At 41.1% G+C, this 12,388-nt stretch overlaps 1 protein-coding gene across 4 annotated transcripts in view; it reads right to left on the bottom strand.

Annotated features, from left to right (window-relative positions):
• Window positions 1-12,388, bottom strand: part of CPS1 (carbamoyl-phosphate synthase 1) — a 337,480-nt gene that overhangs the window by 124,497 nt on the left and 200,595 nt on the right. For all 4 annotated transcript variants that reach the window (XR_004358089.1, XR_004358088.1, XR_004358090.1 and 1 more), the window contains exon 46: window positions 2,296-2,415. The gene's annotated coding sequence lies outside the window, so the exon portion shown is untranslated. The remainder of the gene's footprint in view (window positions 1-2,295; window positions 2,416-12,388) is intronic.

Here is a 12,388-nt window from a genome sequence, read left to right as displayed (position 1 = left end):
GCCCATATTCAGCTATCCAAACTTTTACTGCAGTAATGGGATTACAGTTGAGGATTTGTTCAAAGATGAAATAAAGCGTTCGTTTAAAGCCATTAAAAATAGTTGCCTTGCTGTCAGACTATTAATCGCCTGTCATAATATTCTTACAGGTGATTATAAAAAGTATATTTCTGTGTAGTCAGAACGCCCTTCTGTCAGCGCAGTGAATGAAGAGCCAGCAATAGGAACGGTCCCACAGCACAGAAACACTGCCACCTCCTGATCAACGGACAGGCAGCTGCCAAGGCACACACTCAGTGCATGACAAGCAGCGGGTACTTGTTTTAATCTAAATGCCAGTGACGTTCTCTAACGTGGCTTTGTCTCACTTTTTGGGCAAAGGCACACATTGTTCAGCTAATGTAGGATCATTCACTGAGCTGCAGTAACCCACCTTGGTGCCTGAGCTCTGTCAAACCCAACCTCTTTCCTTTCAGGCACACGATCTTGATATTTCATTGCTGCTACACCAGAGACATCAGCAGTTACTCCCACTACCAACCACAAAAAAAAGCAGATTTAGTTCTGGGAGACCATGGAAAGACGTGGTGTGAAAAGCTACAAAGCCTAATATATTGTCTTCATGCAGAAGTTGTTGCTAAACTTCACATAAAAGCATAGAACAAAGCATCATGTCCTGAGCCGGTGCTGGTGCCCAGCCCCACTGCAGACCGAGAACCCATGCCCTGCCTGCAAAAAGCTTCACCCCCAGATCCCTGCAGTCACAGGCAGGCAGGACCTGGGCAGCAGCACCCACTGCAACTCTGTGGAGACCATAAAACACAGTGTTCTGGTGCACTCACTGGAAATGAATCATTTCTTTTTCCCTCTGATTAATACCAATATGATCATGGCAAGGGCAAGAGTACATTTTATGCCTAGGCTGGTTAAATGTCATGATTATTTTGCAAGGCATGTGGGTCTATGTCTGAGGCATCCCTGTATTCATCACACTTAAGAGGCATAAATGAATACTAGAAATTTGGGAGTTCTGGTTCAGTGACAAGAAATTTTGTCAACAGAACAAGTGACCTGTTCCAAGTTTCTGGTTATGATATATGGTAGAAAACGTAAAATAAAGTAAGGAATATTAACAGACAACAGCTATATTAAAATAGTATGTCCTTGAAATAGAGAATAAAAGAAAAATGTCATTCACTTCAAGTAAGACTTCTACTTTATCAAAGGCTATGTTAGACTCCATCTCCCAAAAGTAGTTCTAAATCAACACCACAGATTCAGCTCCTGGAAGTCTGGGTATTTTTTACATACTTTGCCGTGCCCCACTTACACTGGAAGCAGCTCTGAACAAATGCCCCTAGCACCTCATCATGAGCAATAGATTAACCAAGGTTCTCGTTCCCAAACATTCCTGAACTTGCAGACCAAGCCCTTTGTCAAAATGGATGGGCAAAAATGTTGGCTTTTCAGAAGAAGGAGGAGACTGCCCCTCGACTCACAAGCAGTGTTAGCAGGCTGATTTGAAGAAGGCTTGGAGGGAAAATGAAGTTTGCTGACAGCAACCCCCCCAACACCAGATGTTGCTGCTGGAGGAGGGAAACGACCAGAATCAGAGAGACTTTTGCCTCCTCCCAGGGCAGTTTTTTGTGCCCTGGCTGGGCTCCTTGCCCACCAGCTGTCCCCTAACACATCACCCAAGGGAAGCCCACAGCAGCACTGAAATAACCATGGAGCAGTCGTGACATGGCACAGATTGCTGGGGGGCTATTTCACTTTGGAAAAACTTTTTCCCTATCCTTTTCTGCACAGAAAAGTTCCCAGTTCTGTCTTATCCCATAGCCTCTAACACCCACAGGATGAGGTACCATTTTGTACCCCTTTCTACTAGGAAAGGGGGACCCATCTTCCCGGCCCTGCAGTGAGGAAATGCCCATCGGCCATAAGGCTGACTGACCTGCACGCTTGTGGCTTTGTAATTCTTCTCTCCCTCCTACACTTCCATTAACTTCTCTGGCACTACAGCAATCATGAAGAATCCCCAGCCTTTTCACTGCCCTGCAAACAGCATCTGGGGCTCTGACACACTGGAGCTGCAGTGTGGCTCCAGCAGCCCCTCAAACCCACCCTGAAATGAGGGACCCATTGTGAAGGGACTGACTGTGATGCTGTCAAAAAATGATGCTGCTCTTCCCCACCTTAGAGAAGCAAACGCTAACAAGAAGCAGCAGTGCCATTTTGTCAGATCCATGTTATTAATCAAACTGGTAATTAAATACCTTGTGGAGGTCTACTTACCTTTTCCGTGAACACACACAAAAAAAGTGGACTTTCAGCCTTTTCGGCACATCCACGATGTGAGGGATCAAGGAACAGTCTTGCAGGTTGAAGCAAATGGAGGTCAAACCACTTATCTAACTGAAAAAGAATATTAAAAGTCTGTATGCAGAAGGGGTTTGGGTTACTAAAAAAAATCTTTGGGCTGATGAGATGTGGTATAATGACTTCCAGTGAAGCTGATCTTTAAATCAAATTCGATTTAAAAATAATTTGCATTTGTGGGGGTTTTATAAATACCATTGTAGTCAACACTGGGAGAAATGATTTAGGCAAGCAATAGGTTACTCGTATCTTCGGGACAAAAGGAGGCACTTTTATGGATTTCTGTAGTTAAGCATGACTTATCAGGCTCCACAGAGGCCTTTGTGGATGAAATTCAGTAACCGCAGTTGCAGAGGGTAACAGTAGATGGTCTCTGCAGGCTGCAGGAGCCATGCATCGATGTCACAGAATCACAGAAAGGTTTGGGTTGGAGGGAACCTTTAAAGATCATCTAGTCTAACCCTCCTGCCATGGGCAGGGACAAATGCTCATGTACATGTACCCAGAAACACTTCTGAAGTGCAAATGAATTAGAACTGGTTGAATTAGTCTCTTTGAATAATTTGGCTGCTACATTTTGCATTAATTGTTGAATAATTTATTCACAAATACATTTTCTCAATTATTTGACCTCTGCTGCAAAGTAATGAATGTTATTTGGCAAATAATTTACTGTACAATATTTATATGAACACATTAATTCTGAATATATTTCCCTATTACTCCATTACTTCCAAATTCACTGTTTGAGTGATCTCAGTATAGAGAGCAGGCAGCCATCTTTTACAAGTAATTTCTATTGCCTAGTCTGGTTCTAATTCAAATATCTCAGTACATATTCCAAAATATTTCAGCCTCTTCTGGGCACATTTCCTGTGGATTAAGCCTGGAGACCTCTTGGAATAAACACAAGTGATGTGCAGGCAGGTGCAGACATAGGTAGATGGACCAGGGGGAACAGAAAACATGGGAAATACTCAAACAGAGGTACGGCAGGGAGGGGAGGGGGGTTGGAAGCCATGTGTGAGTATTCAGAATTTCACTGAGATTTGACATATAATAATACATACATATAATATGTATAATATATACATATTATATGTATAATATAAACATATAATTCCATAGCTCTTGGGAAAACCATAGCCTTTGCTGAAATACTTTTTATCTCTCTAGTACAGTGATACAACTTACTCTTTATTTAAGCACCAGGACAGTAGACTGGGCACAGATGGAATCACAGTCTAGAAGATGAACAAAACCTACGCTGCTTTACCAACATCAAGTTACTTGGGTCTTCAGAATGAGCAGGTGGGAAACTGGCTGGAAATACATGAAACTGGCCTGAAATACATGTAATAAACATAACCTCAGGAACCTCTCTGAAAACATTTGCTCTCTCTACTTGGACATGAGCAACACACCAACACGCCATGAAGGAATAGTGCTGGATTTAACTCTGCCTTCAGGACAGCTACAGAAATAGAGAAATATCAAGGTGCTTCTGCACATGCAAATAGGATGGAGAAGCATTAAAATCCCTAAGAAATACATACTTGAAAGGATATTTGGTTCACTGATTAACGGCAAACACATCAAACTTACTTTCTTCTAACCATGCCCTCATGACTTGCAGTCCAGCAGTTTTCCTAGCGAAGAGCACCAGAGGAGCACAGAAGCCCTGTGGTTGGAAGGCTTCACATGAGCGTTCGTTGAGCTGTCATTGGTGGACTTGCGATTTCCCATGTTCATAATCAATCAACCATCTGGGACAAGGAATATAATCAAAGGGATTCACAGCCTTATAAGCCCCTTTTCAGCAGCACGACGTGGGCACATGCTTGCAACAAACTCCTTGATGGCCTACAGTTTTCTGCTGGAGAAGGAAGCACAGGAAAACTCTTCTGCTCTGTAATTTTATACCACCATTGCAGGTTGAAGCATTGCAGAGTGAAGCACGTCGTGTGAAGAGTATAAAGAGGAGACAAAGCACTGTGTACATTTGGGATGATTTCATCTCCTTCACCCAGAGAATAACGGATGATTGAGTCAAGACCACTATCCTGCAGCAATCATATATATTCTCTACCATTCTTGTACCTTTTTTATGCTGCATCCTGAACACAGAAAACCAATTTTGTCTTTCCTGGATTTTGAGTTTCTCTTGCCTGAGTTTGATTAGAGAAGACAGCCAGTGCTTCTCAGGAACTGAAGAGTTCTCCCTGCCCTCCGTCAGTTTATTCCTTTTTTGTTTGTTTGTTTGTTTTCCAAATGTAACTATTTTAAAAAAATTTTTCACTTTCCTGTGGCAAACAAAAATCAGCCTTTTTGGTGAATTCCCATCTGGAGAAGGCTTGCTTATATACTATCTAGAGCCATGCAAGACACACCGAGCCATAAAATGACTGTCATGAAAGTTCAGTCAAGATGATTTTTTTTTCCTGGGAATCTCCTCCCATTCCAATAACAGTTCATACAGTTTATTCAAGTTCAGATGGAAAAGAAAATATTATCTATCCCACAAATAAATGGACTTGGCTGCAAGAGATGATTACCAGCTTGCAGCCAGCTCTGAACAGAGACACAAGGCTAAACCTTGAGGAGTCATCTCCAGTACCATCTCTTATCTATATCACAGGGTGCATAATTAGATGACAGATCTTGATCTTCATATAACAGGAGTCAGGTGTAGTTTTAATTTATTTTCCGTCCCGTGCATGGCTTTTCTAGTCTTTGTTACTTTAGTTTTAATTAATTTTGTCCCTTCTAAACAATCTATCTTGTAAGTGATTTCCACATGAAAGAAGCTGAGGAGCGACAGAGAGATTTGCCACTCTCATTTTGCACCCACTTGCTTACATCTTAACAGGATGCTCCTTTCTCATGCACATTCTCTCACATCTCTTTCAATTATAGGTGGACCCCTTCAAAATGTCATTTCTAAGTAGCCTCCCAAAGAGAGGCAAGCTGTGGTTTCTTTCCTGATATCTTTCCCAAAGATATCATTTAACAGTGTCCCTTGGGATACCCTAAGAATTCCTTAGAATGTTCTTCCCCCACTATTGTCATCTATTTTCTTATTCCCTGTATTGGGTTTCAGTGGCATTCCCCAGGAAAACATTTCTTTTCTGAATTATAGTATTTACATAAAGCTGCATCTGTGGGAAACTTTACACCAACAGCAAAGGCCACAAAAGGGGTGATATTTACAAGACATATAGATCTTGAGATACTCCAGTAAAAAGGGACACATTTCACTGACAATTAATTAATTTCTTACAGTTGTTGCGTTCAATTTGCTCACAGTCATGGCTACAAATGATGCACTGATCTCGGTTCTGGACCTGTGCACAGCTAATGAGTAGGAAGTCCTTAACTGAGGTTCCTGGCTGCATCACAAAATAGTCTTTTTTATAAATCAGGAATGATAGCAAAGGGTTGAGCAATTTTTTGGCTGATTTTGCTTGACCTGATAGTGCTCACTCTCACAGTGCCCATGATCCTGGACAGCATAACATCATGTAACATCTTGTTCCCTCAGGAACCAGAAAATATGTTGATCCACTTCTTTACCAAATCGTGGGCTAGGAGCATCATTTAGTGTACAGTCAGAATTACTCAGTCCTCATTTAGGTCTTTTTCAGCTTTGTTTTTTGAGGACAAGCGATCAGTCTCTTGAACAGCTTCCTTCCTTCCTGGGAAGGTCAGGATACCCTTAGTCACGAGTGGATTGATGCAGGAGGCTTCACAGCACTCAGCATTTATTTCTCCTTCCCGCATTTGTCTACATCTTTCCTTGTTCTCCCACAGTTCTATCACCTGGGATGGTTTTGACAATTCTTTCCTACATGCTCAATCTGATTTAGTTTCCTTATATTTCCCCAGGGACCTGAGTTCCTGTTCGTGCCCTAAATCATTTAGTTTCCCTTTAGAGAGAACACCATTCAGTGTAATTGTAGTGTCCCCAGTCCCAGCAACAGGAAGTGGAGTATGGAGCAATTTTAAGCTGCTCAACTACTTTGGCTTATATTTTGCTCCCTTCCATATTGTTCTTCAGGTAGGATCCCCCACTAGACCAACAGAGTTTTGATAGAGCACCTATTTGATTTCTCTCATTTCATGCATTCTTTGCTTTGTCTGCTTGAAAACATGGCCCAGTCACAGCTTATGTCCCCCTATGCTCAGCAAGATGCCACACATTTTTAACCACACAATCTCACCCTGCAAAAAGATTTAAAAATAAAAAAAAAGAAAAAAAAGAAAAAGTCTTCAGGCAAGTAAAGAGCATTGAGTCCTATGACAAAGTAGGCTGTGTTTCTTAATCACCAACTGCTGCCTGCAAGAGCAGTATTTCCTTTTATACTCTTAGGAATGACTTGCTTTATTTCCCTTTTTTCCGTCCAGCAAATGCTCAGCTGACAGGATAGCAATGCTTTCTCATTACCTTCAGGGAGACAGGCACTACTCAAAGCAGCGAGAGCAAATCCTTTGCCCATGTCCTAAAGTACTGAGAAGAGAAATGCAGGTCCTCAAAATCCCACTTGATTTTCAGATAAGTGCAGCTCACCTTGTTCTGCAGTCTGGCCTTTTCCTCTCCACTTCTGCCTGATTGGCTGTGTATTTTGCTTCAGTGACAAAATAAACACATGATAGATACAACCCCACATGACAGATGGCATTAAAGAGGCTTATTTACAAATGCTCACATTTTTCAAGATGAAATTTCCTGATCCAAGATGGAAACTCAGGTGGAGCCTTATAATAAATATCAAACCAGTAACTCTAGAGTGTTCCCAATTAAGGCCAGTCCCCCACTGCTCTTCTGGTCTGCTCTGCCAACCCCATAAACCATCCGTGTGAACAAGCTGGATCAGAGCATTTTAGAGAACTACATCCTTCTCTCCCAGGCAGGGTTTAGAAATGTAAACCATGTAGGAGGATCTATGCTGCAGGCTGGCTACTCTAAACAGAACAACTTCTAATTAATTTTTTTTTAATACTGCCACAAGCTCCTCTTAAATTGAGGAGAAATGCATTCTATGTTCCTTTACAGAAAGGCATTATATATTACACTTAATCTGATTATGTAGGAGAAAAATAAACCAGCCGAGCTTCTAGGAGCTTTAAATATGTCCTTTTAAACGGTGTTTAAACAGAAGAGTGTTTACACAACTCACTTTAATATGAGGTAAAGCACCTTTAAACAGTGGTTTTAACATACCTCACAATTATCCTATTATTGCAGACACCTTGTTATGAGGACACCTTACAAAGGAAAAAAATTCTGAGCAAAAACTGCTGTCACTAAATTGTAATTCACTGACTCTAAAAGTGTTAAAGAATTACAGCAATAGAGATTGAAGATTATCCACCAAGGAAATGAGCCTTGAAATCTGTGTCACAATGTATTTGGTTACAATTTCATTTCTGAGGGAAACTGTATTTTAGAAAAAAAAAAATCACATAAATCTTTTCAAATAAGGAAAGATATACTGGGGAATCAGGATGGGATTATGTCTCCTGGCCATTTCTTCCATCCGGATGAATAACCTTACCCACATGAGCAGTGAAAAGTCAATTCATTATTCTAAATGAATGGTCCCAGCTGACTCAATTGAGCCTTGAAGAAAGCCCCGAGGGCTGGATGTGATGGTGAAGCTGCCCTGGATACAGTGTTTGGACAAAGCAAGGACCAGAACCTCATCCTCACTCTCTTTCCATTTTACTACATCACACCTTTGTTTGCTAATGGAAACAAGTGTGAACATAAAAACTGGCAATAATGAGAGGGGAAATTTTAACCCAGCCTTGTAGCTCATTCCATGCAAGCAAAACCAAACCTAACACTTAACTAATGACTCTGCTATGATCTTCTCAAAGAGGTCAGGTCCAGAAGCATGAGGAGATGTTGAGAGAAGGTTAAAACTGACAAAAAGCTACAGGTGAAGAGTATTTAGAAGAATCCCACTATGTGACCAAGCTGTATGTGTCATAGCAGGGTTGAAACTAAAAAGAAATAAACTGTAATTTGTGTTACATAATAAGCTTAAGTGATCAGTAAAGAACTGGAATAATTTGTTATAGGATTTACAGGCAACCAATAGAAGACAAAGCACTTACAAGTGTGTCATGCTGAGGTGAACCCTTCATTTTTGCAAACAGCTGGACAGTGGCATTCAGGAGTAGCAGCTCTATCATTTGTTTCTTTGTGGCCTCTGTCACCTTATGTTAAGAAAACCAAGGCAAGGTTATATTTTGTTTCTGCTTTCATGATTGTCCTTTCCCATTAGCTTCTGAGCCAAAAGACCTAAGGCACTTTGGGATATTTGATGTCAGCTGGGGAACTCCTTAAGGTAACTGCTGCTGTTAAATGCAAAAAATCAGAACCCTTTTCTACACTCTCAGTCCCACCCAAGCTCTTACTGATTTCTTCAAAGTAAACTTAGCCCAAAACTAAAATCTACACCCAGCACATGTTTAATACCATGGAGGCTATAAGATCATCTTTAAAAGGATGATACCTGTCATTCACAAGATGCCCATATTGCTATATACTTCATCCAGTGTAAAATTACTCATCAAACTGTATCATCTGTAGCCCAAAGACCAGTAGGAAATGAAGGTAACAAGCAGCAGTAACAAAAGCCTACATATGGTGCACAAAACTTACCTGACCCTGCTCACTGGGTCAGACCTGCCCAGAGAATGACAGACCAACTCCTCCCTCTTAGAGAAGGATATGGATCAACCCATTACAGAAGCATCCCACCTTCTTAAATCATGAAAATTGAGAACAGTTCAAACCTCCTCACTAATGATTACAGGAGTTTTAATCACTTTCATTTTGAAATTCAAATTGGATGTAACACCTGAGCACCTGTAATTACCTTTATGAAAGTGAAAATTTCCATCAGGTTAGGGCACTTTCCATATATCAGGCAGAAAAATTACAAGATTCAAGGACCAAAACCTGAAAATTAACAAGCTCTGATTCAAAATAAGATTCACATTTCCAGTGATGAAGACAATTAACTACAGGAACATAGGAAGTTGATGGATTCACCTCTTCTGTAAGTGAAGATTGAATGACTTTCCCGAGGGTTTACTGTAGCTCACACATAAGACAGGAGCAAAATAAAAGTTATTAAATGAAATCTTTCACTTTGTGTTATAAATAATGTCTGAACAATTGCAATGACACATCCTGCCTTTACTGTTAACAAAATTTGCAGTTGTTGCCATAAACAGTCCACATTTGGATGCTTCATCATAGAATAAACTTTAAAGGAGGAAGTGTTATTGTTGAACTCTAGAGCTCAGCTGAAATCACCAGTGCATGACATACAGCTGGTATTAAAATTAAGTTGTTAAATTGGTATGCAAATATCATACTATCTATCATTCAAGATTCAAAAAGCAGCCAAGAGGACAGGAACCAAAATAACAAAAGGTATGATCTCTAATTGTATCACTAGGCATCCTTTATGTGTCTAATAAAGTACTGGAGCTTAGTTACTGCTGAGAGGAGGAAAAGCTGATAGTACTCTGGTTGATGTTGCAGTACAAAGGAAGCAGAGAATCTTAATCTGCAGATAAAAGAGACATAAGCTCTAATGAACGCATGCTTAAAAAAAAGAACCCCCTCCCAGTCTAATAGCCTGAAGGTATCTTAAGTAAAATGTCTGAGAATGAAAACTGATCTGTTTAATTAATGCTGAGCTCTAATCGTTAACACCAATTACATAACAAAAACTATCCAGGATTCATGCACTAGGAAATTAGATACAGTAGACAAAACAATAATTAAAGTGCTGACCACATTTGCTTCTGGAACAGGGTCTAGTACATCTAGGCTTTTGTAAATGCAGGATGTATCCTTCAACTGTGGCACAGATGAACCACCTGGGCTGGCGATTTTTGTGATGTGGGACTTCCAACATGATCTGTGATGTTCACTGCTGTGGTTTGCTTCTATGCCCATGATGAAGCTAGAAGCTGCTATTTCCCATGCTTTTCTTACAACTGGTTTGGCTTAACCGGTCACTGAGTCAGCACAAGCCAGAGCATGAACAGCAGCTGCTCACAGTCTCTTCTGAAGCAGCAATGAGGAGGCATCACATGAAGACAGGAAGTAACAAGTCCAGAATACATGGAGACACACACTTCAAATATTGTGGAAGACTAAAGATACTATAGTACACAGAGATTCCAAAAGTGATGAAATAGCAGCATCACGAATGCAAAAGGAAATACAATACCTCTGAGCTAGAAATTGGAGCTGCAAATGACAGAAAACAGCATGAACTTTGAGGAAGTAGGGAATGATTGCCTTGTTCATCAGGTCTTACCCATTCCTGTTGCCTCATGCTGGTTGTGGCTGCACACAGACCCCTTTCAAGGTCATCCTTTCTCTTGGAGATTTTGAGATTGGACCTGTCTTTTTTTTTTCTTTTTCCTCCATTAAGAACATATGCTGACCTCTATAGTGAACATTAATGGGGCTCACTATAAAACTTTCAAACAGCTAACATGGTTACTTGGTGGATTTATATAATTTTATGTCAAATGGCAAACACTGGGGCTATTTGCCTTGTCAAAGGCACACTTCCACCTTAAGCACACCTTGAGCTGTTTGTCTTCTGCTGGTGCAAAGCTGACAGATGCTCTTCAGATGTAAAACGCAACCCCTGCCTCAACAACTGCAGCAGTTTTGCTCTCCTGGTAGGGCTGGAACTGCTAACTACCTGCAGCTAAAATCACAGCTCTCCCTTGCACAGCAACAGGTCATGCATCATTTCTGGGGCCCTGCAATCTTGGTTTCTATAGCTGCTGTTAAAAGGTTGATACAGCAATCTTCACTTCCAAACATCTGCAGTGCACCCTTGCTATCCCCTCTGCTCTGAACAACCTTGTTCCCATGCACTACTTTTCCTCCTTTAAGTCTAACAGAAAAGACTGAGCCATCCAAAAACAAACAACCCAAAAGGATCATTTTCTTCTCTGACTCAAACCTCTGCACTGTGCAAAGCTTATACCTCCTTCTGACTGGTGGTCCCCCAGGCATCAAACCTCAGCAATGTCTTTGAGAGATACAATAGTTGATGTTATCAAGCAACTGGTAAACTGCTGTGGCTGATACATTGTCCACGAAGCAGTCACTTCCACCCAACCTAATGCACCATCCCGTATCACCTCGCTCACTCCCTTCACAGCTCTTAAAGATGCTCACTCAGTTTAGGTCATTTTGCCAGAATTGTTTGTGTCAGCTCACTATGTAAGGCAAAAGCTCTTCCTCTCCCTTCCTCTCTGATTATATTTTCTCTACCTTCCCCCTTCCTCCAAAAAATATCTGAGCAGAATTTGCTCAGTCCATCTCTTCCCTTCTGTTCCTGCTCCCCGTTCGCAGCACAAAAGCTTTCCTTTGTCAGATTTGTTGGCCTGTGACTGACAAGCAATTACAATAAGTAATTTCTTTTCAGTGGAAGATAATAAAACGTGATACCATAACTACCCACAGAGCCTCCAAAGTATTCATGTTCACTCTAATAACCTGGTGAGATGCTGTTAATCTTGACAGAGGCTGCCCAGCAGGTGCTATGTAGCTGAGTCTTCATATTCTTTCACTGTTTGATGATCCTTCCACAGGGAAAACTCCAAGCTGTTAAAATGCAATGGCCCTGCTCTATTTTTTAATTACATTTAGTTTATTAGAGGCACAATCAGATGCATAACTAGTGCTGGAGCCTGTCCAAGAGGGAAACGGAGGTCTGACTCATTTAGGCTCTCACCATCTTGGAAGTGTGGAGCAGTTTCTCTCTGGGAGACAGAGGCATTGAAGGAAACATGCAGCAGAGGGGAAATTCTCTTGTTTTCAAAAGCACATGATTTTTAACAGATATTTCCCTCCCCTGCCCAGGGACAAACTGCCTTTGTTTTCAGATATTCCTCCTAAAGCCAAGATGTGCCAAGGAAAGTTTGCTGCCTATTTGCCATTTGAAATTCAGTCTGC

Source organism: Chiroxiphia lanceolata, chromosome 7 (assembly GCF_009829145.1).
Source record: "Chiroxiphia lanceolata isolate bChiLan1 chromosome 7, bChiLan1.pri, whole genome shotgun sequence".
NCBI lineage: Eukaryota > Metazoa > Chordata > Aves > Passeriformes > Pipridae > Chiroxiphia > Chiroxiphia lanceolata.
The sequence above is the reverse complement of the archived record's forward strand: the minus strand, read 5'-3'. Positions and strand labels throughout refer to the sequence as shown.